Genomic DNA, 6230 nt, shown 5'->3' on the forward strand with positions numbered 1-6230 from the left:
CACACAGCTGGTTTTGCCTCTAACCAACAGCCACTACAAAATTGAATACATTAACTGTTACTTTCTAGCGCCAAATACCTGGCAGCTTTTCACTATTGTGTTAGGGAATTATGTTAGTTCCCTTGCTTCTGCACAATTTCTCATTCAGGCTGTTTACAAACTCATCAAGTATTCACATTATTTAAGCAATTAACCATATGAAAACTCTTATTCTCACTTCTCTGTCCATAAAAAGTAATGTTCCACCAGGTAAGTCCATTAAATCCTATTCTGGGACACATTATCACCTTTGCTCCTGTGTACAAGAGCGGTGGTTGGAGCAAGGACCAATTAGCTCCCACTTACATATGTGCTTAGACATGATAAACAAGGTAATGAAAAAACTGAACTGTAACCAGGAAGAGAAAAAAACCACCCTCCTTCCTTAGCCGTTAGCTGCTTTTTATCATCTTCTTTAATCTTCACTTATCTGAATCAGGAAGATCAGCTTAAGCAAGCAGTTATAGCAGGAGGTGAAAGCCAGCAGATTTTTAGGACACATTTATCTCCTCATGGTCTATTGAAAGTGATTGCTGAGATTGTTTTAAGAAGACAGTCCCATAGCTGAGTTGAAGGTATAACATCTTGGTCCCTTGAAGTAATGGGATTTTTGCAGTTGAATTCAGTGGGGCAGGATTTTGTGTTTGTCTCTTTCCATTCCCACCACTTGTTTAGTCTGCTGGAGCCAGTTCCAGGCTGGCATGTATTTCCTGGCAAGGTGGTTCTCCTGGTGGAGGATGAGAAGGTTGCAGCTGCAGCTTTGATACTTCCCAGTGTGGTGCCATTTCCATGTCACTTGATGGATGCGAGACTTTGGAGCCCTCCTCCTTTCTCCCGGCCAGCATAAGAGCTGCGCACAGATCTGACTGTGCCTCTCACTCATTGTGTTCTTTAGGTCACTAGGTGTTGCAAAAACTACAGTGGCTGTGGATTGTTGACATGAGAGAAAACTAAAATCCTATTGAAGCTTTACTTGCTGTTAAAATAAAACAAAGGCAGAGGAACATGTGCAGTGGCTGGGAGCTAAAATCTCAGGCTGCTGACGAATGCAGGTATGGGTAAGATGCTCTGCAGCTGCATGGACTATTTGGGCTTTACAGGTTGGAGAAGGAAACGTATCTGAGAGGCGTGTCATTAGCTGTGTCCATACTGGCCGTTAGATGACTTCTGAGGGGTGGAGTGGCCTTCTGCACTCAGAAGATAGATTTCACACAAGTGTCTGCACCTTTTTAGTCCTTGCCCAACCTCTGCTTTGTCTCAGCTAATGCGAGCTTGGACTGGGGTCTGAAAGATCTCGGGCTCTAAACCTCCTTGCTCCTGTTTCTCTGCTGCCCACTCAGGATCAGACCAGAGGCAATTGCATGCAACAGCCTCAGCCTCCTGAGATAACTGAATGGAGCAGGGTGGTCCTTCTCCATTGTGACATGTGGCTAACATTAACTTACCGCAGATAAGATTACTGCAGATTATTGCCTGGCAGCTTCACCTGTACCACAGAAGTTATCCTCTCGAATCTAACATATACAAGTCCCTCTGCTGCTTTCCCATAAATAAATAAAAATCACTTTAAATAGAAAGAATAAATTTCTATAAATCCCACATTCTTAGATTGCTTTTAAAACATTTGGTCTGCTCATACGATATCACTGGCTTGGACACTGGTGGTCTATGGCAGATTATAGAAGCAGAGATTTGGAGTGAACTAACTTAGTGTGGGATGTTTCTGTCAGTAAACAAGCAGAAGCACACTCCACTGACTTAGAATCTGTAAAACTGAATGTCCACAGCAAAGGCTGAGAAATGGCTTTCTTCTTTCCCTACAGGGGTGACCTAAAAAACAAATAGGAACTAAGGCAAAACTTAATCATCTAATTTCCACATATAACCAAACCTCCTCTTTTAGGTTTGAATTCAGCTGAGGTGCTAATGAATCCTTTTATAACATCAAAAACAAAGTCCAAACAACTGTATTTTAATGGGCTCTCTCTGATTCTGAGGAGACTCTAGATAAAAATTTTGGCAGTAACAGTCCAACATTAGCATAGATTTCCAGGGAAAGGAAATTTAGAGAACAGCATGTTTGAATCCACTACACAGCACAAAAATAAGCTTCTAAGTTTCATATAACTGATCAAAGCTGCATAAAGGTGTACTATTCTTTTCAGCATACTATGCACAGTAAAGCAATTATATAAAAATTAAAAGTGTTTGAAGACAGTTAATGGTAAGGATACCACAAACCTTCACAGGAAAAATATTGTCAGAAGGTTTCACTCCCCCTCACCATCTTCCTTCCTCCAGATCTAGCAAAAATAACATGAAATGTCAAAATCAAAATAGTTCAAGGGTGATTTGCTGTTGTTAAAATATTTGTAGCCACATAAAACATCAACTTATATATTACTGCCTGCACGTGTGCCTGGGTGACTATGCATGGAAGCCAACAGATATTTCTAAATCCAGCTGTTTCTCTTGATGCTGCAGGCCAGAAGTTGCAGCAAAGTGGGTTATCTGAGAAAGGGCCTGGTATGCTGGTGGAATTTCTTCTTTAAGATTCAATACTGACACTTGAATTGTGAGAATGAAGAGACACAAGCATTGGGTTAGTGAATGTAGGAAGAAGGGAAAAAGGAAGCTGAAGGGGCATCTCGCAGGGCTAAGAATGATAAATTATATATTAATTAAGATGATGGTGAGAAGGAAGAGCTCAAAAAAGGAATAAACAAATGACAGCCAACTGTGTGGGTGGCAGGAATGACAGTGATGCCATTAGTCACAGATAAAAGAAGTGAGGGGACAGGTATGTTAAGGCAGATGCTGAGTTCGATCACTACTGCGTCTAGGCAGTTGCATAAAGCCAGTTAGTGAAAGAATCTTACTCTATGTCAAGGACAGAAAATTGTCTTCACTCATGGATGAATAAAAATTTCCCTATTCTTTACACATGCATGACAGAGTTATGGAACAGGAACAAGTGAAACTGGGATAAGGTCAAAGAAAAGTGAGTATCAGTAAATATTATGTTATATTAATATATTTTTTGTTGGTGGATGACACTCTAATGAAATAGCTTAGCTGAAAAGAGCTAGATATTTATGTGGATGGAGATTTGTACGTGGATATGAATATGAACCTTTATGTTTTAGAAGATGAAGAACCTATTAAAGCCATATGGTTAAGAAGATATTTATCCTTTTCATGTTGCTGTCTTTTTCCCTCTCTCACACAATCAGACAATCCACAAGATAATCAAGTGTCTAACTGGTATAGCCTGACTTGGTATGATGGATCTGGAAACAAGTTTTTAAATTCATTTGACTGATTTTTCATTTAAATTACTTATTTTTGCAGTTTGCACAGTAACGCAAACTTTCAGTTTTGCTGTTTTGAATGATGTGTGAAGAACTAGGTGTCTTAAGTGGTCAAATGTAACTTTAATTTGAAATTAAAGAGGGACACAGAGTTTGGAAGTTAAATTTTACAGTTAATTGCATCTGAGCTTGTGATTCTTCTGTAGTGAATTTCCAATATCAGTATGCAGAAGCATTTTCTCTCTGTAAAATAATGTAGATTTCCCCAACATCTATGGAGGAAATAATCTTCAGAGCTTTGTGGTCTACAAATCACTATCACATGAATATAAAAAAATAACCCAGTGGAAAATCTCTAATATGAGTTAAAAGCACATGTTCTTTCTCTCCAATATCTTCCTCATTTTTTATTATAGGCATAACAAACATCAGATAGAAAAGATATTTTTAAAGTAAATGGGGAAAAGAGGAAGAGGGGAATTTCCCTCCTTTCAGCAAAAGTCCTGGCTGTAAGCATTTCTTAATGACATGTCGTACCCCTTTTATTTGTGTTTGTAAATCAGTATTTTCTTCAGAGAGGTCTGCCAGTTTTAAAGATCGTGATTGTCCTGTATCGAAGAACACTTACAGAAACTGCTTCTCCTCTGCCTGTAGCTGTCCCAAGCTCATATGGGACTAATTTTGTATACTCCACAGTGGAAACTGTAATAAGCCTGAAAATGAATGAAATTATTAAAATGCCTTCCTCTCTGTCACCCTTCCTCCCAAAGCTCTGCCTTTTTTTGGTAGGTGTTGCCTGTGTCAAGCTACCCCTAATCGCCTCTGAAAGGAGCCATGCTTTAACCTTGCCACAGTTTTGAGGAGAGCCTCACTGAGTTTAGTTGGAAGCCTGGAAATGGGCTTTAGATCTACATTTGCTACAGGATTCTGAACAACCAGCTGAGAGGGGCTATTTCAGCAGAGAGGTGGAGTTCACAATACTAATGAAACCATAATTGGAGTGCATAATTGTTCGTGGCTGGAACAAATCTGGCCCTCTTTAAAGGACAGCAGAGAAAACTGTATTGATTATTGTCTTAGGAAGTATTTTAACTGGAAAATATATAAACAGATAAAAGATGTGCATCATGTACCAATATTCATGACTAACCTAAATATTTTATAGTGATACATACTTTCAAGCACTCTTAAATAAATGGGAATATTTTGAAATCTACCCGAAACTTGTTGCAATATGTTTGTTCTTAACATCTCTACTTATAAGGCCAGAGAGGTGGTGGCCTCTAGTGGGCTCTGTATAGCACTATGGCAAAGCCGAGACTTCAGGGGAGATGCAGTTGATAATATCAGTTTTTAAAACAATACCGCACGCCGGGGAGATTCTCAATTTTAAAGGTGATTTGAGCTACTATATAGACAAAGCTTTAGATGCCTTGAACATTTTTTACTGAATTTCTTCAAAGTCATTTTTAGAAGGCTTTAAAACCAATTCAGGCTTCTTGGAACATGACCTACAGCGGGAATTCCATGGCTTTAAAAGCAGGATTGCTAAAATGCTTTCAAACCTGGCTTGAATTTTTCACCTCATGGTAGATCTTCCAAGTAAAGCCTAACATTTCTTCTGATCCTTATGGGACTCCTTGATGTTCAGTCACATAATGGGACATGTGACTTTGCATGTCCATGGTAGGGCTGTCCGTCGGTCCCCTGGGTCCGAGACTGGGCTGTATGTCCCTCTGTAAGATCACACAACGAAGTAAGTCTGCATTATGAATCATGATGCAAAACTACAGCTGAGGGCTTTGACTTCTTGAAGGGCTCCTTGGTGTCAGACACTGCTTGGTTATGACCCATGGCTGCAGAGCAGGGCAGGTCACCTGTCCCTTCACAGAAGCTGTAGCTGATAAAGAGATCTAGAATGCAGCTGGCAAATGGATCACAGCACGCGTGTGGGACCAGAAAGCAGGAGAGAGTCAATGTGGCACAGCAAGCATCTGACCTAGAAGTGCCACAGCAGAGAATGATGAAGAGGGAATCAAATAAGTAAATCTCAAAGGCAGTGCGTGAGACCGGGCGGTTCCTAATCCAGTGATTCACTGATAAGGTGGAAGCACCTTCTTCTAGTGCGAATTAATTCACTGATGTTTATCTATGTCTTTAGAAGTATAAAGTGCTACATAAATGTGTTATTGGAAAGGCAAGAGGAAAATGTACCTGTGACTCCTTGGTTGCTATGTATTCTTATCAGTAGAATTTCATAATGGTTTTGGTATCAGGGTTATTGATCAGACAGTCAGTGCCGGACTTCTCTGGCACAAAGCTCTCTGAGTCAGGGTCTCACTCCCCCACAATGTCCACAGCAGCGCAGCAATCATGCTTCTGCGGAGAATTTCAACCAGTAAGACAAATTAAAAAAAAAGCTTGTAATTTAATTCTTCCAGAGCATTACCTATTACGTTCTCATGCATATGTATGTTCTCCCATACTTCTACCTGCAGAATTTTCTGTCTGATATTAATTCTACACTTCTATTTAATTTAATCCTATCAGAATATTGTTCTATACACTGTGACAAGATTTTTCTTTTATGATTATAAAGGAATCCTACATGGGCTGTAATTTTTCTTCAATTGTTAAATGTGCTATTGAGCAATTCCCTTCCTGATGATTTGCTGAGAATGCAATTGTTTCAGTCAGATCTTCCAAAACAAGAGAGAACACGCCCAGAGGTAAAGTGCATACACAAGGAGAATTCAAAACTAGTTCTGTAACATACTTTATACATAATTTCATATTCTATATGAGAAATGCAAATTTCTAGAGGATCCTGGCTGATTGTGTTACAGTTGCATAGTGCTCTTTTAAGAGCTTATGAAGATT

Source organism: Cuculus canorus, chromosome 2 (assembly GCF_017976375.1).
Source record: "Cuculus canorus isolate bCucCan1 chromosome 2, bCucCan1.pri, whole genome shotgun sequence".
In the NCBI taxonomy this organism is placed as follows: Eukaryota; Metazoa; Chordata; class Aves; order Cuculiformes; family Cuculidae; genus Cuculus; species Cuculus canorus.